The 27,708-nt window shown below is 37.4% G+C and overlaps 1 protein-coding gene across 5 annotated transcripts in view; it reads right to left on the bottom strand.

The window, feature by feature from the left end:
- EXOC6B (exocyst complex component 6B) overlaps positions 1–27,708 on the bottom strand; it is a 661,151-nt gene that overhangs the window by 223,985 nt on the left and 409,458 nt on the right. The window lies entirely within an intron of this gene.

Here is a 27,708-nt window from a genome sequence, read left to right as displayed (position 1 = left end):
GATGGAGTTTCGCTTTTGTTACCCAGGCTGGAGTGCAACGGCACGATCTCGGCTCACTGCAACCTCCGCCTCCTGGGTTCAGGCAATTCTCCTGCCTCAGCCTCCTGAGTAGCTGGGATTACAGGCACATGCCAGCATGCCCAGCTAATTTTCTTTTGTGCTTTTAGTAGAGACGGGTTTCACCATGTTGACCAAGATGGTCTCGATCTCTTGACCTCGTTATCCACCCACCTCGGCCTCCCAAAGTGCTGGGATTACAGGCGTGAGCCACCGCGCCCGGCGAGTCTGTTTTTAAACCCATTCACTACATTTTTAAAAATTCATGTAATGAGCTCTTATTACAGATTTTATATTTTGCTATTCTAGAATAAACATTTCATTCTTTTTTAAATCTTGATTTACAATTTAATGTCTGGGCAGGTCCTGGTTCCTCATTTCTGCTGCTCATGGGCCCACTTGCTCTAGGGTCAGGGTTTTCTGTGCAAAGGCATTGATACACAAGAGATTTTCAGCTGGACATGCATTCATCAGCTGGTATCTCTGAAGCAGTGGCTTAACCTTGGACTCGGCCAACACACCAGGACTAGGAACCTGGATGTGCAACACTGAGCATTATGTCTTCTGCCTCCATGCCTCTGGGTCCTGTTGCAGCTTCCCCTGGAGACATTCAGTGCTAAGTTCCATAATGGCAGTCCGGCTGGGGCAGCAGCCCAGTAAGGAACCTCAACTTAGATCCTGGCCACACTCCACATGTGATTCTTAATCTCAATTCAAATAATTCATCTTCTGGTACATTTTGTCTATTCTTTCTCCTGTTTTCCTAAACATATTAATCATAGGTATTTTGAAGTCTTTGCTAACATCAATATCTGGATCAGCTCATGATCTGCTTCTATTGACTGTCTGAACTTTTGATTTTAGGTCAGTTTTCTCCACTTACTAGCTCTTAGAAAATTTTGTTTTGCATGGCAAAAATTGCAGACAAAGTGGTATAGAGACTACATTATCTTATCAGCCTCAGTAGAGTTTTCAGTTTTGTTCTAGCAGATAGCTAAATTACTGATGGATCATCTTGATTTTTTCAGGCTTGTTTTTAAATGTTATTACAATGGGTCCATGTTAGATTTCCCCTTACTCTGAGAAGACCTTATAGTTAATCCCTGGTATGGCCTTATTGATATTTTAACTGAAAGCACAAAGTATTCATCTGCTCTCTCTATGGGCCAATCCTCAATGTCTCTGCTATGCAATTTCTAGAATATTTGCTCAGCAATCAGAATTCTAGCAGCTGCTGTCTTCAAAGTCCCCAGAGTGTGCCCTATGCACCTGCAGCTTAGAAATCAGCCAAGGAAAAAGGGGAACTTAATGAAGATTTTTTAGGGTAGTTTCTTCTCCATGTTTTCTCTCCTCTTTGGTATCCTGCTTATCTAAATCCTATACTTACAGACATCCCAAACACTGAACCCTTCTTTCACTTGGCAATGGTGTAATTTTATATTTTCTCCAGGTTTTCATGGTTGTTTATGATTAGAGGATAAGACTAATACTATGGTATCACAATTAGAACACAAAAATAATCTTTTTAATTTACTAAATTTATATGAAACTAGAGAAAACTATAATAGATATTTAAAGAATTTATTTCTGGTCAAGAATCTTCTATGCCTTAGTATTGATTTCCATTGTCATCTTGGCAAACATTTTTGCTTTATTTACAAAATGCGTATACATGTGTCTCCAAATTTACAGTAAAGGATAAAGGGTATAGCCATTAATCAGTGCATGCCCAATTCAAAACAACAATAACACCACCAGCAAACACCTTATGTGTTCTGCCAAGGACTAGTAATAGTGTCAGAGCAAAAGCAAAGACAAAAAAATACATAAAGATAAATAGAAAAATTACAGATGTGGTTTAATGAAAACCAATATACACTTTAAATGTGATGCCCTAGAACACTGACTTTACCATCGTCTCAATTTCCTTATCTGCCAAACAGAATTATTATAATAGCTAAATATAAATAAATCTTGTTTCATACATTTTTAATACAGCACCTGGATTATATGTTAAGCACTTAGTCAATATCTTCTGATTATTATAACTTTTATTCCTATGATCCTATGTAGTAAATAATTGAAAATGACATTAGGTATACTTGCTTAAAATATAAGTATTTTACAAAGGCATCATAATTTACAAAGTATATCTTTCATAGTTATATGATTTTCTTTTTTTAAACCAAATAATTCTGTCTGTGCAAAAAAGTGGAAAATGTATTTCCTGTCCTGAAGCAAATCAAGGAGAACATGCAATTAAGTGCTAAATTGAGCATAATAAACTCTAAGCCCTATACGGCTTTAGTTGAGAAAGTTACGAGGGCACAATAGTCAGAGAAGGTTTCAAAAAGGTGGTGGGGCTTGCTGGGTGACCCTCATTACATCCCAACAACAACGACATGGGAATTTTTTTTTAAGCAGCTTAAAAACTGAAATTGAGGTAATATAAAGTATCCTATAAATAACAAATATTATTAGTATATAAACCTCCAGAGAACAAGAATTACTCATAATGAAAAATAAAAACTCTTCCTTTCTCTTTTCTCAACACCTGTTCAGCTTAAAGGTTAACTTTACCAAGTCATCTCATTAACAAAGACATGTCTTTGAAGGTATTCAGTCTCTGCTATGCTTGATGTTTCACCAGACTATAACCAATATGCCAAAGAATCTGATTCAAATATTGATGAGCTAAAGGTCATGATGAAATAATCTACAAAGCTCTATTAGTTCCCGTTTTCTGACCCTATCCAATTCCCACTGCCCCTTTTTCAGTCCTCTCTTACTACATATATTTATAGTCACTGGCTTAGTTTCAAGACACACCCTCTAAACTGTAATTTCACTTGAAGTGCATTTTAAGTGGAGGCCTCCCAGTTGCCAGATCCCCAATCCAAGGATGATCTGTAGAGATATAAAGTTTAAATTAAAAGGAAGAAAGGGAATCAACCAAAAACTAAATCCAATTTTGATGCTTAACTGCTAGAACAAAAAAAGAAGAAAAAATAAAATAGAAAATAAATCTTGTCTTTCAAACTTTCCAATAAGCCATTTAATAATGTGACAAAGCAAGAGTATTAAAATATTAACTAAAGCTTCCAGGAAAACCTCTATAATCTCAATTGTTTATTCAAGACCTTTACGAAGCTCATAAAAAATTAAGTGGGCTTGGAAAAAACACACCAGAGCCATAGGAGAAAGTTTACAAAATACAATGGTAGACGCCTGACTGTCTGCCAGTCTCTTTTAACTTCCACATACAACTTATTACTCAGTTCCTAACTGGTCAATACCCTAAATAAGAGCATTTCTCCTCCCAAACACCTCATTAGCCCTAGTTTCTTTTTGCTTTTTTGAGCTAAAGTATCCTGTAGGTGCTTTGGTCATTATTTTCTGCCAATAACAAATGCTTCATTTCAGAATATTTAAAACTAGGTTTCTCTGAGGGAAATCATTTAAGATATGCTTTACTAGAATTTAAGGTGCTCTTTAATTAACCTCAATATGGGAGAATGGTGCATGAACCATCACATCCATATTTTGGGAAGTGGTAGTAAAAACAAGATAGGACTAAAAAGGAAGTGATATATAGAGAAAGAGCAAAGATTTGGGTTTATATTAACTTAGGGTCAAATCTTGGTGCTTTTAGTTATGTGATCTTTAGGACAGTTATTTAATCTTGGTTAGATTCACCTTCCTTAGCAGTAAAATGAAGATAATGTCACCAACCTAATAGAGACTGCATGCAACAAATGAGATAATATAATATATAGCCCTGTACAGTGTATGGCACATAATTGGTGCTCAATGAATAATAGATACTTTATTATAAAATATTCCCATCTTGTTGAGAAGTATTGTCCATAGATTAAGGGAAATTTAAAAGGAAATTTTATATGGCTGTCCCAGACAGAACTAAATATTCCACATTTTTTGAAAACTGGTTATAGCAAAATTTAACATAAAATTGTACTATGAACTAGACTAATAGTCAACTTTTGTACACCTAGAAATACACTGAGTTAATCATGTTATAGAGAAGAGAACATGAAATGTAAATATTTCACTCAGTTTGAGAGGATAAATACTCTTAAATCATTTATATCTTTACAAAATAACCATGCTGCATATTCTCCCTACCCTCTTCATCGTTTCTGAATGGACCAAAATGGAGCTGTAAAAGAGGAAACTTCATCACAGTGCATCTGTGTGAAGGCACCAAAATATGTTAACAATTAGAGAAGAGGAAACCTGAAAGACTGCCTTGTTAAGGAACTTGCTATCAAAGAACTCATTAAAAGGTAATGAAACTAAATGGCTATTAAAATAAATATTCACTGAAAAAATTTTGTCTGGCAAACAGCCCCTCAATTTAGCTTCTAACTATTCCTAAATAGCGTAGACCCAGAAAAAGAGGAAAAGCCACAACAATGCTAAAATAAAGATGAACAAAATCACCAGTGATCCTAAGTAGAAGACAGAAGGTGAACTGAGAAAAACCTACCTAGGACTCAGAATATGGGACATCAAACATCCTTGAAAAGTCCTCTACCGTCTATCCCCTATTCACGAGGTACCTGGATAAACTGCTACAGAGAACCAGGCTCTACAGTTTGCTATTCCTAGACATTATGTTAGAATATGGTTCTCCCTATTCCTAGTGACTTCACCTATTCCCTGCTACTCAGCCTCTTCCTTATGTAATCATGCAGAAGTAAAAGGTAAAAAACCTGCCAAATCGTGTTATTGAAGATAAACAGTCCCCTGAGCAAAGCAAAGTAATAACAAGAAATAAGAATCTTTGTAATAGGACATGCTAGATATTTATTATTCACATTGTACTCAAAAAATTCAGAAAATTTTTCATCTTACTGGTGACTGAAAGAAGATGCGAGCTCTACTGAAAAAATAATGTATTTTCAAAATATGTTGCCTGCTTACTAATTATCTATGCTCTGCCTTTTAGCTCAACAATAATAATCCATGGCAATATGAAAAGTTACAAAAATTATAATTCTCAGCCTGTTGTCAGATAGGAAAGGCAAAGAATTTGAAAGCAGCAATTCCTGTAGAAGCCCTTTTGTCTCTTTCTCTTCCTCCTTTCCTTCTTCCTCTTGACTTTAATATAATTGTGATGGCTAGAATTTGCCAGCTATCTTGGAACCTTGAGGAAATGGTCAAAAGAATAACAACGACCTCAGCCCTGATATTCCTCATTCTCTGACTAATATCATTTCTGGAGTTCTTCTTATGTAAGAAAATATACTCTTATATATTCAAGGAATTGAACTTGATTATCTGATACTAGTGACACCTATTAACCATGTGAAAGCCAGTAAAATCTGAAATCACATGAGAGATGTGCACATCATTATGCATATAAAAGATGTGAATATAAAGGATGAGAAAGCCATCAAATGGGGCCGAAGAAAATAATCAATTTGTTTGTTCAAAGTATACAATCTGTAAAGATCCCACCATATCTGACATAGAGAAAGGAGTGAAATAAGATACTAGCACTGGGCACAAGAACAAAATATTGCAAAACAAAGGGAAACGTTCAGTATTTGTAATGGTTAATTTTATGTGTCAAATTGATTGAGCCACCAGGTGCTCAGATATTTGGACAAATATTATTCTCTTTATCTCTAAGGGTGTTTTTCGATGAGATTAACATTTGAATCAGTAGACTCGAATAAAGCAAACTGCCCTTTCTGATGCGAACCACATCCAATTAACTGAAGGCTTGACTAGAACAAAAAGCCAGACCACCATGTAATTAAGTCTGAACTCTTCTGAACTGCCTTGACCTGAACATCACTCTTTTCTGGTCTTTGGACTCAACTAAAGCATCAGCTTTTCTTGGGTCTCAGTGTTTAGAACAGAAGTCAAACCTCAGGCACTCAAACACAAACTGAAACTACACATTGACTCACCGGGCTCTCCAGCTTGCCAATGTCGAATCTCTCTGGCCAGACCCAGTGGCTCACACCTGTAAATCCTAGTACTTTGGGGGGCCAAGGCAGGTGGATCACTTGAGGTAAAGAGTTTGAGACCAGCCTGACCAACATGGTGAAACCTTGTCTCTACTAAAAATACAAAAATTAGCTGGGCAGCATAGTGCACACTTGTAATCCCAGCTATTTAGGTGGCTGAGGCACAAGAATGACTTGAACCCAGGAGGCAGAGGCTGCAGTGAGCCGAGATCATGCCACTGAACTCCAGCCTGGGTAACAGAGCAAGACTGTGTCTCCAAAAAAAAAAAAAACTCTGTCTACACACACACACACACACACACACACACACACACAAAATTCACAATTGGTTTTGTTTCTCTGGAGCATCCTGATTAGTATAGCATTCAACAAAGAGAATAAGCAAATCTTAAAAAATTATATATTAGATGATAGAAAGGAAAAGTTTAAGAAACTCTTTGGTATCTAGAGTATTAAATAAACTGTTTTCAATGAAAGAAAAACATAAAACAATAAAAAGAAAATAGTAAATCCACCCTAATTCATTCTTTGAAGCCAGAAACCCTGATATCAAAGCCAGGCAGTGATGTAGCCAAAAAAAAAAAAAAAAGAAAAGAAAATTATAGGCCACACATCTACAACCATCTAATCTTTGACAAACCTGACAAAAACAAGCAATGGGGAAAGGATCCCCTGTTTAATAAATGGTGTTGGGAAAACTGGCTAGCCATGTGCAGAAAGCAGAAACTGGACCCCTTCCTGACACCTTACACTAAAATTAACTCCAGATGGACTAAGGACTTAAACATAAGACCTAACACCATAAAAACCCTAGAAGAAAACCTAGGCAAAACCATCCAGGACATAGGCATAGGCAAGGACTTCATGACTAAAACACCAAAAGCAATGGCTACAAAAGCTGAAATAGACAAATGAGATCTAATTAAACTTCAGAGCTTCTGTACAGCAAAAGAAACAAGCATTAGAGTGAACCGGCAACCAACAGAATGGGAAAAAATTTTTGCAATCTACCCATCTGACAAAGGGCTGATATCCAGAATCTACAAAGAGCTAAAAGAGATTTACAGGAAAAAAACAAACAAACCCATCCAAAAGTGGGCAAAGGATATAAACAGACGCTTTTCAAAAGAAGATATATATGAAGCCAACAAACAGACGAAAAAATAATCATCATTACTGGTCATTAGAGAAATGCAAATCAAAACCACATTGAGATGCCATCTCATGCCAGTTAGAATACCGATCATTAAAAAATCTGGAGACAACAGATGCTGGAGAGGATGTGGAGAAATAGGAACATTCTTAAACTGTTGGTGGGAGTGTAAATTAGTTCAACCATTGTGGAAGACAGTGTGGCGATTCCTCAAGGACCTAGAAATAGAAATTCCATTTGACCTAGCAATCCCATTACTGGTATATATCCAAAGGATTATAAATCATTCTATTATAAAGACACATGCACATGTACATTCATTGTGGCACTGTTTACAATAGCAAAGACCTGGAACCAACCCAAATGCCCATTGATGATGGACTGGACAAGGAAAATGTGGCACATAGGCATCATGGAATACTATACAGCTATAAAAAACGATGAGTTCATATCCTTTGTAGGGACATGGTTGAACATGGAAACCATCATTCTCAGCAAACTGACACAAGAAGAGAAAATCAAACACCACACGTTCTCACTCATAGGCAGGTGTTGAACAATGAGAACACATGGACACAGGGAGGGAAGCATCACACGCTGGGGTCTGTTGAAGGGGACTAGAGAAGGGACAGCGTGGGAAGGGAGGTTGGGGAGGGATAACATGGGGAGAAATGTCAGATATAGGTGACAGGGTGCTGGGGGCAGCAAACCACACTGCCATGTATACACCTATGCAACAATTCTATATGATCTGCACATGTAATCCAGAATCTAAAGTACAATATAAAATATATAAAAAATAAATAAATAAAAAGTAAAAAAAAAGAAAACAAATAAAGTTATAAAATTACCTTCAAAAAATAAAATAAAATTATGGGCCAATATCCCTGATGAACTTATCAACTATGTATGAGCATATGATCCAGCAACACATAAAAATATAATATACCACAATCCACTGTTTTATTCCAAAGATGCAAAGACAGTTCAATATATGCAAATCAATAAGTGTGATTTGAAAAAGCATTTCATAAAATTCAGCATTCCTTCATGATAAAAACACTCAACAACTAGGCACAGAAGAAACATACCTCGGAGATCAGGGGAAGATGGCCGACTAGGAACAGCTCAGGATTGCAGCTCCCAGTGAAAGTGCAGAGGGTGAGTGGACGCCGCATTTCCAGACGGATTTTTATTGCCCACAGACCAGGAGATTCCCAGGCGGAGGGGCCCTGGGTCACCAGCACGGCTGTTTCGGCCGGTGTGGCTGTTTCGGCCGGCACAGCTGTTTTGGCCGGCACGGCTGTTTCAGCTCGCTCAGCTGCTTTGCCCACGCCCTGGTGCGGCGGTTCTCCGTACAAAAGACACTGGTCCAGGTGCCCTCTTAGCTGGCGATTGGAGCCCTGAGATGGCAGAGTCACCCATTCATCTGCAATAGCGAGCCAGGCCAAGAGATTCCTAGACAAAAAAACCGCCAGGAATCTCAGCGCCGCTGTTTCAGCCAGCTAAGTGAGTCGCGGCACGGGAGATCCCAGTGCTTTTTCAACAGGCGACTGGAACACTGGGAGAGTCGACCATTCAACAACAACAACAACAAAAAACGACTCTGAGTCAGGGAGCCAGGTGATCAGGCTCGGCTGGTCCCACCCCCGCCCCCCAACACACACACAAAAACAGTAATTGAAAATGCGCTGGGTTGAGAGTTTCACAGCAAGCACGGCTGAACCAGGGAGGGTCTGGCTCTGTGGGGGAAGGGCGTCCGCCATTACTGAGACACTCCACCACTATGGAGGCAGTCTGACCATCGCTGAGACAGACTGCTGTTGCTGAGGCAACCCGCCATTGCGGAGGCAACATGCAACTACAAAGAGAGTCCGCCATAACACAGATGGGCCACCATTGACAAGGCAGTTCTAACTACACCCATACAAACAGGACTGCAGGGAAGATCACACGGCAGCTGGGCGGAGCCCACAGCAGCTCAGAAAAGCCTCTGCAGGCAAAGCCTCTGCAGGCAGGCAAAGCCTCTGCAGGCAGACAGTGACTAGGCTGCCTCCTGACTGGGCAGGGCAGCCCTGAAAGAAATAAAAAAGGCAGCAGCACAACGGAAACTTATAAAGACCTAACTCCCTGGGACAGAGCACCGGGGAGAAAAAAAAGGGAGTTTATGAGTTCTGCTGCAGCAGGCCTAAACGTATCTGACCAGCAACTGTGAATGAACAACGGAGCTCACAGCTGAGGACTTGAGCTCCAATAAAGGACAGACTGTCTCCTCAAGCAGCTCCCTGACCCCTGTGTATCCAAAGGGTCACCTCATAAGGGAGAGAACAGACTGACATTTGGTGGGCATCCTTCAGGGACAAAGATAGCAGAAGAGGAAACTGGTAGCAACCCTTACCATTCTGCAGCTGCTGCAGGTGATCCCCAGGCAAGCAGGGACTGGAGTGGACCTCAGCAGTCCTGCAGCAGAGGTGCCAGACTGTTAGAAGGAAAGCTACAAAAAAGAAGTAACTTCAGCATCCACAAACTGGAAGTTGACTCAGAGACGTAATGTGAAAGTCAGTAACTACAAAGACAACAGGTGGATAAACCCACAAAGATGGGAAGAAACCAGTGCAAAAAGGATGAAAACACCCAAAACCAGAACACCTCTCCTCCTAAAAGGGATCACAACTCCTCACCAGCAAGGGAACAAGGCTGGATGGAGAAGGAGTGTGATGAAATGACAGAATCAGACTTCAGAAGGTGGGTAATAAGAAACGACAGTGAGCTAAAAGAACATATTCTAACCCAATGCAAAGAAACTAAGAACCTTGAAAAAAGATTCGACGAAATGCTAACAAGAATGGACAACATAGAGAGGAATATAAGTGAATTGATGGAGCTGAAAAACACAACACAAGAACTCCACGAAGCATGCACAAGTTTCAACAGCCGAATTGACCAAGCAGAAGACAGGATATCAGAGGTCGAAGATCAACTCAACGAAATAAAATGAGAAGGCAAGAATAGAGAAAAAAGTGTAAGAAGGAATGAACAAAGTCTCCAAGAAATGTGGGACTATGTGAAAAGACCTAATCTGCGTTTGATAGGTGTACCTGAATGTGACAGAGAATGAATCCAAGCTAGAAAATACTCTTCAGGATATTATCCAGGAAAACTTCCCCAACCTAGCAAGGCAGGCAAATATTCAAGTCCAGGAAATACAGAGAACACCACACAGATATTCGTCAAGAAGAGCAACCCCAAGGCACATAATCGTCAAATTCACCAGGGTTGAAATGAAGGAGAAAATGCTAAGGGCAGCCAGGGAGAAAGGTTGGATTACCCACAAAGGGAAGCCCATCGGACTCACAGCACATCTCTCAGCAGAAACCCTACAAGCCAGAAGAGAGTGGGGGCCAATATTCAACATCCTTAAAGAAAAGAACTTTCAACCTAGAATTTCCTGTCCAGCCAAATAAAGCTTCATAAGTGAAGGAAAAATAAAATCCGTTGTGAACAGGCAAGTACTCAGAGATTTCATGACCACCAGACCTGCTTTACAAGAGCTCCTGAAAGAGGCTCTACACATATAAAGGAACAACCAGTACCAGCCACTGCAAAAACATACCAAATGGTAAAAAGCATCAACACAATCAAGAATCTACAGCAACAAACGAACAAAACAGCCAGCTACCATCAAAATGGCAGGATCAAATTCATACATAACAATATTATCCCTAAATGTAAATGGACTAAATGTCCCAATCAAAAGACACAGACTGGCAAATTGGATAAAAAGCCAAAACCCATCGGTGTGCTGTATCCAGGAAACCCAATCTCACATGCAAGGATACACAAAGGCTCAAAATAAAGGGATGGAGGAAGATTTACCAAGCAAATGGAGAAAAAAAAAAGCAGGAGTTGTAATTCTTGTCTCTGATAAAATAGACTTTAAAGCGAAAAAGATCAAAAGACACAAAGAAGGACATTACATAATGGTAAAAGGATCAATGCAACAAGAAGAGCTAACTATCCTAAATATATACACACCCAATACAGGAGCACCCAGATACATAAGGCAAGTTCTTAATGACCTATAAAGAGACTTAGACTCCCATACAATAATAGTGGGAGACTTTAACACACCATTGTCAATATTAGACAGATCAACCAGACAGAAAATTAACAAGGATATCCAGGACTTGAACTCAGACCTGGACCAAGCAAACCTAATAGACATTTAAAGAACTCTCCACCCCAAATCCACAGAATATACATTCTTCTCAGCACCACATCACACCTACTCTAAAATTGACCACATAATTGGAAATAAATCACTCCTCAGCAAATGCGGAAGAACGGAAATCATAACAAAAAGGCTCTCAGACCACAGTGCAATCGAGTTAGAACTCAGAATGCAGAAACTAACTCAGAACTGCACAGCTTCATGGAAACTGAACAACTGGTTCTTGAATGTTGACTGGATAAACAATGAAATGAAGGCAGAGATAAAGATAAAGATGTTCTTTGAAACCAATGAGAATGAAGACACAACATACCAGAATCCCTGGGACACATTTAAAGCAGTCTCTACAGGAAAATATATAGCACCAAATCAAAACCTAGCAGAAGATAAGAAGACAAGAAATAACTAAGATCAGAGCAGAACTGAAGGAGATAGAGACATAAAAAACCCTTGAAAAAATCAACAAAATCAGGAGTTGGTTTTTCGAAAAGATCAACAAAATAGACAGACCACTAGCCAGATTAATAAAAAAGAAAAGAGAGAATAACCAGATTGATGCAATAAAAAACGATAAAGGGGATATCACCACAGATTCCACAGAAATTCAAACCATCATCAGAGATGATTACAAACAACTCTATGCACATGAACTAGGAAACTTGGGAGAAATATATAAATTCCTGGACACTTGTCTCCTCCCAAGCCTAAACCAGGAAGAAATTGAAACCCTGAATAGACCAATAACAAGGTCTGACGTTGAGGCAGCAATTAAGAGCCTACCACCCAAAAAAAGCCCAGGTCTAGATGGGTTCACAGCTGAACTCTACCAGACACACAAAGAGGAGCTGGTACCATTCCTTCTGAAAATATTCCAAATAATCCAAAAAGAGGGAATCCTTCCCAAATCATTTTATGAGACCAACATCACCCTGATACCAAAACCCGGCAGAGACGCAACAAGAAAAGAAAACTTCAGGCCAATATCCGTGATGAACATAGATGCAAAAATCTTCAATAAAATACTGGCAGGCCAATTGCAACAGCACATCAAAAAGATTATCCACCATGATCAAGTAGGCTTCATCCCAGGGATGCAAGCCTGGTTCAACATACGCAAGTCTATAAACGTAATTCACCACATAAACAGAACCAAAGACAAAAACCACATGATTATCTCAATTGAGGCAGAGAAGGCCTTTGACAAAATTCAACAGCGCTTTATGCTAAAAACCCTCAATAAGCTAGGTATTGATGGAACGTATCTCAAAATACTAAAAGCTATTTATGACAAACCAACAGCCAATATCATACTGAATGGGCAAAAACTGGAAGCATTCCCTTTGAAATCTGGCACTAGACAAGGATGCCCTCTCTCACCACTCCTATTCAATATAGTACTGGAAGTTCTAGCCAGAGCAATCAGGCAAGGAAAAGAAATAAAGGATATTCAAATAGGAAAGGAGGAAGTCAAATTGTCTCTATTTGCAGATGACATGATTGTATATATAGAAGACCCCATTGTCTCAGCCCAAAATCTCCTGAAACTGATATACAACTTCAGCAAAGTCTCAGGATACAAAATCAATGTGCAAAAGTCACAAGCATTCCTATACATCAATAACAGACTTAAAGAGAACCAAATCAAGAACGAACTGCCATTCATAATTGCTACAAAGAGAATAAAATACCTAGGAATACAACTAACAAGGAACGTAAAGGACGTCTTCAAGGAGAACTACAAGCCACTGCTCAACGAAATAAGAGAGGAAACAAACAGATGGAGAAACATTCCATGTTCATGGTTAGGAAGAATCAATATCGTGAAAATGGCCATACTGCCCAAAGTAATTTACACATTCAATGCTATTCCCATCAAGCTGCCAACGACCTTCTTCACAGAACTGGAAAAAACCACCTTAAACTTCATAATGAACCAAAAGAGAGCATGCATAGCCAAGTCAATTCTAAGCAAAAAGAACAAAGCAGGAGGCATCACACTACCGGACTTCAAACTATACTACAAGGCTACAGTAATCTAAACAGCATGATACTGGTACCAAAACAGAGATATAGACCAATGGAACAGAACAGAGGCCTCGGAGGCTATGCAACACATCTACAACCATCCGATCTTTGACAAACCTGAAAAAAACAAGCAATGGGTAAAGGATTCCCCGTTTCATAAATGGTGTTGGGAAAACTGGCTAGTGATGTGCAGAAAGCAGAAACTGGATCCCTTCCTGACACCTTACACTAAAATTAACTCCAGATGGATTAAAGACTTAAACATAAGACCTAACACCATAAAAACCCTAGAAGAAAATCTAGGCAAAACGATTCAGGACATAGACGTAGGCAAGGACTTCATGACCAAAACACCAAAAGCGTTGGCAACAAAAGCCAAAATAGACAAATGGGACCTAATCAAACTCCACAGCTTCTGCACAGCAAAAGAAACAGTCATTAGAGTGAATCGGCAACCAACAGAATGGGAAAAAATTTTTGCAGTCTACCCATCTGACAAAGGGCTGATATCCAGAATTTACAAAGAACTAAAACAGGTCTACAAGAAAAAAACAAACAAGCCCATTCTAAAGTGGGTGAAGGATATGAACAGACACTTTACAACAGAAGTCATACATGAGGCCAACAAACATATGAAAAAATGCTCATCATCGCTGGTCATTAGAGAAATGCAAATCAAAACTACATTGAGATACCACCTCACGCCAGTTAGAATGGCGATCATTAAAAAATCTGGAGACAACAGATGCTGGAGAGGATGTGGAGAAATAAGAACACTTTTACACTGTTGGTGGGAGTGTAAATTAGTTCAACCACTGTGGAAGACAGTGTGGCGACTCCTCAAGGACCTAGAAATAGAAACTCCATTTGACCCAGCAATCTCATTACTGGGTATATATCCAAAGGATTATAAATTGTTCTACTATAAGGACACATGCACACGAATGTTCATTGCAGCACTGTTTACAATAGCAAAGACCTGGAACCAACCCAAATGCCCATCGATGATAGACTGCACAGGGAAAATGTGGTACATATACACCATGGAATACTATGCAGCCATCAAAAACGATGAGTTCATGTCCTTTGTAGGGGCATGGATGAACCTGGATACCATCATTCTCAGCAAACTGACACAAGAGCAGAAAATCAAACACCGCATATTCTCACTCATAGGCAGGTGTTGTGCAATGGGAATACATGGACACAGGGAGGGGAGCACTACACACTGGGGTCTGTTGGGGGTAAATGGGGGAGGGACGGGGGGTGAGGAGGTGGGGAGAGATAGCATGGGGAGAAATGCCAGATATAGGTGAAGGGGAGGAAGGGAGCAAATCACACTGCCATGTGTGTACCTATGCAATAATCTTGCATGTTCTTCACATGTACCCCAAAAGCTAATATGCAATAAAAAAATAAAAAATAAAAAAAAGAAGAAACATACCTCACAATAATAAAAACAATATACAACAAACCCACAGCGAACATCATATTGAACAGGGAAAAGATGAAAGCATTCTCCCTAAAAACTGGAATAAGACAAAGATGCCTACTTTCACCACTCCCATTCAACATGTACTAGAAGTCTTAACTACAGTAATCAGGCAAAAGGAACAAATAAAAAGTATCCAAATAGGCAAAGAAGTCAAATTAACTCATAAAAAGTATCCAAACAGGCAAAGAGGAAGTCAAACTATCTCTTTTTGCTCATGATATGATTCTGTAGCTAGAAAACCCTAAAGACAATACCAAATGACTCTGGAATTTGATAAATAACTTTAGTAAAGTTTCAAGATAAAAAATCAATGTACAAAAATCAGTAGCATTTCCATGCACCAATAATAATCAAGCTGAGAACCAAATTAAGAATTCAATCCCATTTACAACAGCTACAAAATAATAAAATGCCCAGGAATACATTTAACCAAGTTGGTAAAAGATCTCTACAAGGAAAATAAAAAAATACTGATAAAAGAAATCATAGATGATACAGTCAAATGGAAAAACATCCCATGTTCATGGACTGGAAGAATCAATATAATTAAAATAAACATATGCCCAAAGTGATCTAGAGATTCAACGCAATTTCTATCAAAATGCCAATGTGACTTTTCACAGAAATAGAAAAAACAATACTAAAATTCATCTGGAACCTAAAAAGAATACAAATAGCCAAAGCAATGCTATGTAACAAGAACAAAGCTGAAGGCCACACATTCTCTTACTTTTACTACAAGGCTATAGTAATCAAAGCAGCATGGTACTGTTACAAAAATAGCCATGTAGATCAATGGAAAAGAATAGAGAACACAAAAATCAAGTCACATATCTATAACCACTGATCTTCAACAAAGTAAACAAAAATATACACTGTAGACAGGACCTATATTTAGTAAATAAAGAACCTCTATTTAGTAAAATTTTCCCAGTGTTGGGAAAATTGGATAGACATATGCAGAAGAATGAAACTGGACATATCTCTCTCACCATATACAAAAATTAACTTAAGATGGATCAAAGACCAAAATGCAAGATCTGAAACCAAAAAATCTGAAAACAAAATATAAGAAAAACTCTTCTAGACATTGGCCTAGGCAAATAATTTATGACTAAGTTCTCAAAAGCAAATAGAACAAAAACAAAAATAGAAAATTTGAACTTAATTAAACTAGAAAGCTTCTGCACAGTGAAAGAAATAACCAACAGAATAAACAGATAAAACACAGAATGGAAGAAAATCTTTGCAAACTATGCATCTGATAAAGGGCAAATATCAAGAAGCTATAAGAAAGTCAAACAAATCAACAAGAAAAAAATAAATAGTCCCATTAAAAATGGGCAAAAGACATGAGCAGACATTTCTCAAAGGAAGACATAAGCAGCCAACAAACATATAAAAAAATTGTTCAACATAATTAATTATCAAAGAAAAACAAAACAATCAGATATCATCTTATACCAGTCAAAATAGCTACTATTAAAAAGTCAAAAAACAACAGATATTGCTGACAATGTGGAGAAAAGGGAATGCTTATACACTGTAGGCTGGAATGTAAATTAATATAGCCTATATAGAAGACAGCATAAAAATTTCTCAGAAAACTAAAAATGAACTACAATTGGACCCAGCAATCCCACTACTGGGTATCTACCTGCCCCCCAAAATAAAAATCATTACAGCAAAAAGATACCTACACTCATATATTTATCACAGTACTGTTTATCATAGGAAAGATATGAAATCAACCTAAGTGTTCATGAACAGAAGGCTGGACAAAGAAATGCTATATATAGAGAGACAGACAAATATAGATATAACATTTATGTTAATGAGCTTCAAATAGAAGGACCTCAAAGAGACGAGTTCCATATAAGAAAATGTTACATATGGCTGGGAGTGATCGCTCATGCCTATAGTCCCAGCACTTTCGGAGGCCAAGGCAGGTGGATCACCTGAGGTCAGGAGTTCAAGACCAGCCTGGCCAGTGTGGTGAAACCTTGTCTCTACTAAAAATACAAAGATTAGCCAGGTATGGTCACAGGTGCCTGTAATCACAGGTACTTGAAAGGCTGAGGCAGGAGAATCGCTTGAATCTAGGAGGCGGAGGGTGCAGTGAGCCAAGATCGCACCATTGCACACCAGCCTGGGCAACGGGAGCAAAATTCTGTCTTAAAAAGGAAAGAGAGAAAGGAAGAAATGTTATATATATTTTCCATGATATATACATATATATATGTTCCACAATATGCTTATATATATTATAATCTATCATGAAAAAAGAATGAAATCATGTATGTGTGTATGTTTGTGTGTGTGTGTACATATATGTATGTGTGTACATATATGTGTGTGTGTGTGTGTGTGTATGTATATCACGGAGAAAGAATGAAATCATGTCTTTTCATCAACATGGATGAAACTAGGGTCCATGATCTTAAGTGAAATGACTCAGAAACAGAAAGTTTCCGTTAAAAGATAAATAACAAGAATCCCAAACCCAACAACATTACAGCATAAATACAAAAAATTAAGGGTAAAACCAAAATCATATAAAAAGCTAGAGGAAAAAACTTAAAGCATCAATAGTATTGACAGTTGACCTTTCAACAGAAATGGCAAATGCAAGAAGATAATGAGATTTCTGACATAAGATTTTTCTTTAAATCCTTCAAAAATGAAGAACAAATAATTTTTTTGACAAATAAAAAATGTCCTCATAGAATGAGTTAGGAAGCATTTCCTCTTACTATTTGTAAAAAATGTAAGAATTTGTATTAATTCTTTTTTAAATGTTTGGTAGAATTCTCCACTGAAACCATCTAGTCCTGGACTTTTCTTTACCAGGAGGCTTTTTGCTACAAAATCTCTCCCTTCTATTATAGGTCTGTTATGATTTTCTATTTATTCTTGAGTCAGTTTAGGTAATGTATGTGTTTCTAGGAATTTGTCATTTTTCATCTAGGTTATCTTCCCATAGTTGTCACAAATTACATTTTACGTATTTGTGCTTAATAAAATTTTTACAATTACCTTTATGCATTTGTCTTTTAAATCATGTAGAAATAAAATTGGACTTGTAAGCGAAAAATATAGCACTGGTTTTTATATTTTCCCATAAATTTACTTTTGCCAAAGATTTTTATTTCTTCATATGGCCTTGAGTTACTATCTATTTACCTTTCATTTCACCATAAAAGAATCTGTTAGCATTTCTCGTAGGGCTTGTCTAGTTATAACAAACTCCCTCAGATTTTGTCTATCTAGAAATGTGTTAAATTCTACATTAGTTTCGAGGAAACATTTTGCCAGATGTAGAATTCCTAGTTGACAGTTTTGGTTGTTTTCCCCACACTCCGCCCCCTAGGCACTTTAAATATATTAACCCACTGCCTGGGGCCTCTAATGTTTCTGATGAGAAAACTGCTGCTAATTTATTGAAGGTCTCTTGTATGTTACAAGTCACTTCTTTTTTGCTGCTTTTAACATTCTCTCTTTGTCTATGTCTTTTGAGAGGTTCATTATAATGTGTCTCAGTGTGGATCTCTTTGAGTTCCTTCTAATTAGAGCTCATTAGACATCTTGGATTTGTAGATTCAAGTATTTCATCAAATTTGGGAAATGTACAGCCCTAATTTCTTCAAATATTCTCTCTTCCCTTTTCTCTCTCTCTTATTTTGGGATCCCATAATATGTATAGTAGTCTGCTTTATGGAAACTCACAGGGCCTTATGCTCTGCACTTTGCTTGATTCTTTATCCCTTCTGCTCCTAATACTGGATAATTTCTTATATGATCTTCATGTTTTCTCATTCTTAATTCTGACTATTCAAATCTGGTGATGAATCCCTCTAGTGAATTTTTCATTTCAGTTATTGTGCTTTTTGGCCCCAGAATTTCTTTGGTTCCTTTAGTTCTTTGTCTATGTTTTCCTTTAGCTCTTTGAATTTATTTAAGACACTTGTCTTAAAGTCTTTCTCTGGGCTTTCTCAAACAGTTTCTGTCAATGTATTTTGCTACATCAAACAGGCCATACTTTCCCGTTTTCTTGTATATTTTGTGAATTTTTTGTTGAAAACTAGCTGCTTGAGTACTATAAGGTAGTAACTCTGGAACTCAGATCCTCCCTTTCCATGGGGTTTGCTTTTTTTAATTGTTCAGGCTACAGTGGCCTGTTTTCCACTACTTTCGCAAAGACTATATTCCATCATGGGTGGTAATAAAGTCTCTGTTCTTTCAGCTCATGTAGAGCTAAAGTTTTGATGGAGATTTCCTTGAATATCAGGAGCAACACAAAAAATACGCCCAATAAAAATTTTAAAAACCAAGACCATAAAAACAAAAACAACCAAATACCTGTCCCAGTCAATGTAAATTGAGTCTCTGTTGGAGCATTTCAGAATTTATACAGGCTTGCACAGTCCAGACATTGACATCAGGTGAAAAATTAGGGTCTATTTAAGTCTTTTCTGAGTATACTGCACTTTAGCATACACATGGCTTTATAAATTTACCAGGATAAAGGTACTTTTGAATATCCTAATTTCCCAAAGAATCTACCCCAGCTTTTCCTCTTGGGATTTAGACAGCCTATTATATGTCTGCATTGTAACTTTTTGTTCCACACACCTGTAGGTTTTTATTTCATTTTATATCATTTTGAAACACTGCTCATTACTTTTCTGGTCTGCGTTTTAAGTTCCACAAAACAATGACAAGTGTCTTCACTGAAGTAGCTCTAAATAGGTTAGAACAAACAAAAAATAATTTATGAATAAAACATACTCTAGGGGCCAGTATAGTGGCTCATGCCTGTAATTCCAGTGCTTTGGAAGGCCAAGGTGGGAGAATTGCTTAAGGCCAGTAGTTTGAGATCAGCCTGGGAAACATAGTGAGACCTTATCTCTATAAAAATAAAAAATTACGCAGACATGGTGGTGCATGCCTGTAGCCCTAGATACTCAGGAGGCTGGGGTGGGAGGATCACTTAAGCCCAGGAGTTCAAGGCTACAATGAACTACAGCTGTGCAACTGTACTGCACACTACAGTCCACCCTTGGCAACACAGCAAGACCCTGTCATTAAAAAAATAAAAACCTTAAAAATAAAGACATGTCTGCTCCCTCTGGAACTAATAAACAGGGTTCTATAATGGGAATATGAGCTGCATTGTTCCCCCAAAGGGGAAGGTGAGGGGCAAGGGCAAGTAAAAATTGCACACAGCTTTCCAACCATGTCTGAATTGCCTTTATCTTGATTCAATATTCATTTTGCTGCTGTAATCCTTTGACTCTTCTCCAGAGTCCTGACAAAATTGGTTCTGACAGTTTCTTCTTATTCTTCAATGCTCCTGTAGGACAATTTTGAAGCTGCATATTCTGTCATTAGCAACCATCATTCCCAGAGACTGATTTTTTTTAAGTCAAGCAACTGTATCACCAATGTCATAGATCAGCAATGATCAATCTTATTTCTACTGACAGGTACCATGGTTCTTGTTGGAACAATTCTGAAAAATTGTTCTCCTTTTTTAAGACTGTCTAAAAAATAAAATAAGTATGGTCTGTTTCATCTGAATGCTTGTAGTTATAACTGAGAACTACTATGTGATTTCAGTATCTCAGCTTGTGTCTGTGTTAACAATCAGTTTAATATCAAGTAAGAAACATTTCTGCCACAAGCAAAAGGCTATACATAGGCCTTTACGCAGTTGTATCAGGTGAAGGTCAAATCAGCTTACCAAACACTACAAAAAAAAAAATCTTACAAATGGTTAGATGAAAGTGGTAGAAATACTGAAAAATCACACACCACATGTTAAAAGATATTACTATATTCATGTTGAGTACAGCAATTGAGCTTTGGCAAACAACATCAATCTTCTGAAGCTAATTTTAATTTTATACTGGTTGCAAATTTTTATATTTAAGTTATAAATTTATTTTTGATTTATAGATGTATAAGAACTATATGTATAATGTATTTATACCTACTTTATATGCATGAAGGTAACACTACTAAGAAAAAAAAACTTTGGGAGAGAAGTCTAGTAGCCAAGAAATTTTAGCTCTGGCACATGGCAGACTGAGTTGAGATAAAACACAGAAATTATAGGTGAGGCACAGTGAGTTATTCATGTAGTCCCAGTACTTTGGGAGGCCAAGGTGGGTGGATAGCCTGAGCTCAAGAGTTCAAGACCAGCCTGGGCAACACAGTGAAACCCTCTTTACTAAAAATACAAAAATTAGCTGGGTGTGGTGGTGCACACCTGTGGTCCCAGATACTTAAGAGGCTGAGGTGGGAGGATCTCTTGAGCTCCAGGAAGTCAAGGCTGCAGTGAGTCGTGATTGTGCCACTGCACTCCAGCCTGGGTGACAGAGTGAGACCCTGTCTCAAAAAACAAATAAAAATAGACATTGTCAATTAAACATAATAATACACATCTGAGCTTGAAAAAAAGAGAAATCTCTTGGTGCTAGAAAAGAACAGGAAACAAGCCAGAGGAGTAAGCTCTTAGGCTGATTTTGCTGAGACCTCAGGAGGACATGAGGCCAGAATTACATAACAGCTACATATTAGATTTTAGTACCAATAGAGAAATAGGCCCTGGGTTCTCCAGAAGAAATGGAGAAATAAACTAGCCTCCAGCATATAGATGGGACTTCAAAAGGCTATACTTTTATTAAAAAAGGAGAAGATTAAAGTGACACGAAAACTTGGTTTCCCCTGTGCACTTGGTGGTGGGGGAAAAAACTAGTCTCTCATGAGAAATCAAATTACAAGTGTGGGTTTGCTGTCAGAATTTATACTACCCATGTAGTATATGAATGCCTAAGTCATAATATGAGCAGAATCTGGTCCTAGATTAGTAAAACCCCTGAGACAACCAGGAAAAACAAATGCAAAATAGCTCAATATGAACACTTGTATAATCCAGGAAACATGAGTTTTCATAATAAAAGCAATTCCTGTGAAAAATAAGCTCATAATAAAAAATTTTAAACTGCATAAAGAAATGATGCCTGAGGAGACAGAGTCTAAAGATCATCGAGTAGAATCAAAGGCTAGACAAAAACCTGAGATGACACTTTTGCCAAAAAGTTATTTTGCTTAGTCCTTTTTGGAGCTAAGATAACACATTAGCTACTGAAGGCAACAACTATGTATCTTAACCCTCTAAGTTATCTTTTTTTCTAGGCGAAATAAACAAAATTTCTTTCACTTATCTCCACCAGATTCACTTTTTAGTCATTTCTATAACACAGTATTTTCTTGTAGAAGTACTCTAGCTCATCCGCATCTTTTGAGACTATCAAATAAGCAAAATAATTGATTCTGGCATGTTCTAACCAGCATAAAGTAGAAGAGGCTTTTGTTCTAGACCACAAGTTGTTTTTTGTTGCTGTTGTTGTTTTTGTTTTGAGACAGAGTTTTGCTCGTCGCCCAGGCTGGAGTGCAATGGCACAATCTCAGCTCACTGCAACCTCCGCCTCCCAGGTTCAAGCCATTCTCCTGCCTCAGCCTCCTGAGTGGCTTGGATTATAGGCATGCGCCACCATGCCTGGCTAATTTCTGCATTTTTAGTAGAGATGGGTTTCACCATGCTGGCCAGGATGGTCTCAAACTCCTTACCTCAGGTTATCCACCTGCCTCAGCCTCCCAAAGTGCTAGGATTACAGATGTGAGCCACCACGCCCAGCCTAGACCAGAAGTTCTTAAACTTTAGCATATGTCACAATTACCTTGAGTACTTATTACAACACAGGTTGCTAAGCTAATGTCCAAGTTTCTGACTCAGAAGTTCTGATATAGGGCCTGAGATTTTGCCTTATTTTTTTTTTTTAAGAGATGGGGTCTCTTTATGCTGCTCAGGTTGGTCTCAAACTCCTGGCCTCAACCAACTCCTGCCACTTCAGCCTACTGGGTAGCTGGGATTGCAGGCCACATGAGTCACCACACCTAATGAGCTTTTGCATTTCAAGTTGTCTAGTGATATTGACACTACTGTTCCACGAATCACACTTCAAAAACTTAGATAACATTCATTTATAGCGCAGTCTAAGATCAATTTAGCTTTTTGGCAGACCTACAATCTTGTTGATTAAATCTGAACTTGCAGTCAATTCAGATTTCCAAGTCTTTTCTACAGGCACAGTTGATTTTAGTAACCTAGTAAATATTCCCATTTCTTGTTTTGTAACACATTGATAAAATCAACAAAAGCATGTTACAGATAGCAAATCACTAATTAGATATTCATATATGAAAGAGAACATATTATTCTTTCTAAACATAGCTTTATTTCTTGAGCTAAAAGGAGTTAAAGACCTCTGTTGTCTCTAATTTTACAAAAGTCTGTTTTTGAGATCTCTTGGTGTCCTTTCCCTGACATTAAGAGAATTCCAAGGCTCTGCACTGAGTATTCTACAAATAATTTTTCTAAAATCCCATAACAACAGCACAATTGCTAAACAATGAATCAACTACACAATGCTTTCCAAAAACCCTTGAAAAATAACCATTGGCTTCTTTTCAAGTATATGAATAATTTATCTAATTGTCCAATTACTAGATGTCCAAAAAATCAGTTTTATAAATACTTATCCACAACTGAAAAAAATTAGTTTTAAGGTTGAGTGCTTGACTCCAGTTAGCTAATGTGACGAGACAACAAAGAACCCTGCCATTTCCACATAACACGGACAGAGGCCCTCTGTGCAGGGATATTAATATTCTAAGAGAACAGCCTTTTGAGAAACAGATGCACTCAGTGTCAATCAGCTAAACTTTAGAAATTAATGACCTTCACTAGCTCTGCTTAGTCATTTTTTGGTGCCAAATTCTTGAGTACCCAAATTCAATTCAAGTCAGTTAGACAGATTCAAGGTACATCCCAAGAATACGATATTCAACTCTACATAAGTTTACCACCTCACTGAAAGGGCTCAGTTCTGTTACAAGTACTATTCTGTCACAGATTGGGTAAAAATATTTATATAAATGATATGAACATTTTGTATTTTTACATATTTTTCTTTTAAGACATATAATCAATTGCTATAGCAACCCTGAGGGATCTTTAAGACTGAAGTATTCATTCACATTTTCAAGTCAGGAAAGATAATGAGCTTTGAGGTTCTAAGTTCAGCTAAATTAAAGAAGCCAAATGTCCCAAATGATGCTTTTACCTCAGTCTCTCAAATACTTAGCTATGGAGTTCTGAAAGCTTACAAATTGAATTATTGACTGATACAAAGTAAAAGATGCTGAGCCTGGAGTCTTCTAAAAAAATACACTGATCAAAGGCTGACTCATTGTGGATATGGCAGAAAAGTAGTAAAGAAGTAAAGTCTTCCTAGTCTAAAACAAACAAAAAACACCTAAGTTTGAAAAGTACCTTGAAAACTATTAAAAATATACTGACAATATGCTGTAAAATGTAGGAAAGTCATTCCATCTGTGGCGTTTTTTTTCTTTTCTTTTCTTTTCTTTTTTTTTTTTTTTTTTTTTTTTTTTTTTGGTGAGAGTGTAATCAATCACAAACAGATGCTACAACTCAAAGTGTCCGAAGTGTGATGATCGGACTTTGATCCCAGATTCTACTAGATGTAACCATGCAAGTGTAAAAGCCAACTGAATAAAACTGTCGACAGAACACAGCTTTTCCCTACTAATGAGGAAGAATAGGTAGCACAAAGTGAAACTTCTGACTATGCATTGACCTCATCACAAAGCAATTAGGATCTTGGTATACATAATATGTATATTATATATGGAATAGTGCCAAAAAGCAGTAATAGATTTATTTACATTATATCTTCATTAGTAAAGTGCAGAGAAAAAGTGATTTCTAAGAAAGTTTGAATGCTTACCCTCTTCAGGATTCTAGAGATGAAGACACAAATTTTGACCAATACTATAGTGACTTATCAGACAGTTTCAATTAGGTTATGCTGCAGTAACAAAAATGCCCAAATCATTGTGACTTGCAACTACAAAGATTTATTTCTTGCTTATGTTACATGTCAGCTGTCAGTCAAGCTGAAGATGCATCCCTGTTCTAGGACAGCAGCTTTCATGGCAGAGGGATAACAGCCATGGCAGAAAATTGGTTCTTAAGGATTCTGTTTTCAAGTGGCATTCATCCCTTCTGTTTATATCTCACAGTACAAAGGAAGCCGCACAGCCAAGCTAGATGTTACTGGGTGGAAAATTAGAATTGTCTCACAGAGAGAGCCAGCAAATAATTGAGGAAAATAATAATGGTCCTCAGGGGAGATAACCCTAACTCTTTTCCAGTTGTGGCAATAGACTAGCCAAGTCTTGATTCTTGTAATAACTCTTATTTAAAATCCAAATGTGGTACCTTTTACTCTGGAGACTTAACAAACTAAAAAGACAGGTTAGGTAACCCTCAAATATCTAACATATAATTGCAGAATGGGACTAATATAACTTGAATATATCTCCAAATTGGAAAGGGGACAAATGGGAAACACACAGCAGCCACTTATCCATGTAAATTCTGAAATTTTGCTGGGCAGAAGATGCAAGGGCTGCTGCTTTGCCCTGGGAATGGAGAACATTCTTTAAGTGGGTCACAAAGATTTAGTGGTAATTAGGTCCCTAGCTTTTGTTTATGTGGGGATGCCTTACTTTCTCCTTCATTTTTTTTAAATTGCATTTTAGGTTTTGGGGTTCATGTGAAGAACATGCAAGATTGTTGCATAGGTACACACATGGCAGTGTGATTTGCTGCTTTCCTCCTCATCACCCTACGTAGGGATATGGATAAACCTGGAAACCATCATTCTCAGCAAACTGACACAAGAACAGAAAATCAAACACTGCATGTTCTCACTCATAGGTTGGTGTTGAACAATGAGAACCCATCTCCTTCACTTTTGAAGGACAACTTTTATAGATATAGAATTCTTGGTTCACAATGTTTTTCTTTTTTTCTTTTAACACTTTGCTATAATAGCCCACTGCTTTATGGCCTCCGACATTTCTGATGAGATATGTACTCATAATTTTATCAAGGATCCCTTGTATGTGACAAGTCATTTATCTCTTGCTACTTTCCAGGTTCTCTCTGTCTTTCAAAAGTTTTATTTTTAATGTGTCTGAGTGTTGGTCTCTTTTGGTTCATGCAATTTTGAGTATGTTGAGTTTCTTACATGTTTATATTCATGTCTTCCATCAATTTTGGAAAGTTTTCAGCTATTATTTCTTCAGATATTCTATTTTGCCCTCTCTCTCTTTGCCTTCTGGGGCCCCACAATGTACATAATAGTTGGCTAGAAGGTGTCCCATAGTCCTTTTTATCTCCTTGGACAATTGTCCCAGAGTCCATTTCTGACTTGTATCAATTGTGTTGAGTAGAAAGAACTGAAAAAAAATTATTATGGTACAATGAACAGATACTAGTAAGTCATCAGTAAATCTGACAAAAGTTTGTGGAAGTGAGACAGGCCTTGTGGAATGACAAAACAGTCAAACCTTATGGAGACAGATAACAGCAAAACTAGTAAAAAGGGCAGTCAGAAATTTGGAATGATTAGAACTCCTTTAACCACATCCATGTGTGTAGCTTATCAAACAAAGAGGAGTTAAAAGTCTTAGTGAAAGATGTGGGGCAGAGAATCTCACAATTGCATTGGTAATAGGACCACACCTTATGGCAATGATAAAAAAAAAAAAATGAAACAAATGTAAGCAGGTAGATGCTGGGCCACATAAATGTTCTTGTTAACCACACATTGGGTGCTGGGGAAGAGTCTGAGAAGGATTTGTACAACCAAAAAAAAAAAAATATAGGAATAAAATATAATTTATGTGTAAAAGGATTAAGCTTATCCTGAGAACTCAAGAGAGCTCTGGGAACTGCTATCATGGGTGTCATGAAGTTACATATCTTTCTTGTCATGTCAGTTCTATTCATTGATATCAATGCAGAGAAGAAACCAAGGGCTCCTCCTGGAGCACTATGCAAACAGGCTGGATTTGGCAGAAATCCAGGGAGCTTTCTCCTGAGATAGTTCTCAATACATTTATCCTGTTCATCCAGCAATTGAGCTATTCAGCAGTGAAATAAAAGAATAAGAAGTGAACACAATGATTCCGGGCTTAGTAAAGTGGTATCAGAGCAATTTACTATCTGATCTTTAGAGGATAGTTTGCTATAGTTTTCTTTTTCCAAATAAACTAATATAGTTTATTTTTGGTATTCAGAAATCCCTTAATCTCTGATATGCCAATGACTTCCTTTCTTATTTCTCAGCAAGGTTATTAATTTGTTTCCATTAAAAAAAAGGATCTGCTCTATCATTTTATGGAATTCAGGGTGAAAGAATATTTGGACATGTGTACCTTGTCTATTATCTTGATCTTATATATTTTTAGCTGGTATTATTTTAATTTATATATAAAGCATAGTGTTTATTAAGAAATTAGCCCAGTTTGTCCTGCTTTGACTTTTGACTGTTAATGGTGATTTTGACAGATAAGTACTAAGAGTCTTCATAATCAAATTTAACACATTTTCCCTTTATGGCTCCTTAGAAAATAGCCACTAAGTTTTCTTGTAGTACTTTATGATTTTCTTAAAAAACATATTTAAGTCTTTGGTGTAAGGAGAGTAAAAGGAATTCATTTTTTCTCCATCTTAACTCTATTGTTACAGCATTAATTATTCTATAACCCATCCTTGTTCCCAGTGATCTGAAATATCTTTACATATACT

Source organism: Sapajus apella, unplaced genomic scaffold, assembly GCF_009761245.1.
Source record: "Sapajus apella isolate SASKATOON/1434 unplaced genomic scaffold, GSC_monkey_1.0 scaffold26, whole genome shotgun sequence".
NCBI classification, from domain to species: Eukaryota; Metazoa; Chordata; class Mammalia; order Primates; family Cebidae; genus Sapajus; species Sapajus apella.
Note: the sequence above shows the minus strand (reverse complement) of the source record. Positions and strands in the feature narration are given on the sequence as shown.